This window comes from Plasmopara halstedii (assembly GCF_900000015.1).
Source record: "Plasmopara halstedii genome assembly, contig: Scaffold_3095, whole genome shotgun sequence".
Taxonomy (NCBI): Eukaryota; Oomycota; class Peronosporomycetes; order Peronosporales; family Peronosporaceae; genus Plasmopara; species Plasmopara halstedii.
In genome coordinates this window covers 1,167-1,495 of record NW_020189999.1, presented here as the reverse complement: position 1 = coordinate 1,495, position 329 = coordinate 1,167, and positions in this window count along the sequence as shown.

Below are 329 nucleotides of genomic sequence, written 5' to 3'. Positions count from 1 at the left end.
GCTATCAAGGAATTCAAGGCAAAATCCAACTAAGTGCCTACAGCGATGCCGACTGGGCGAGCAACAAAAACGACCGACGCTCCACGTCCGGGATCATGATCATGATCAATAATTCCCCATTCATTTTCAAGTCAAAGTTACAAGGAAGTGTCTCATTGAGCACGGCTGAAGCCGAGTACGTGGCTCTGACGCTCTGGTCCCAAGAAATACTCTGGACGAAGAATCTGCTCCATGAGATGAAGATCAACATCGATTACCCGGTTGCCATTAACAAAGACAATCAGAGCGCGATCGCCATTGCGAAGAACAACGGATATTAGAGTCGCGCA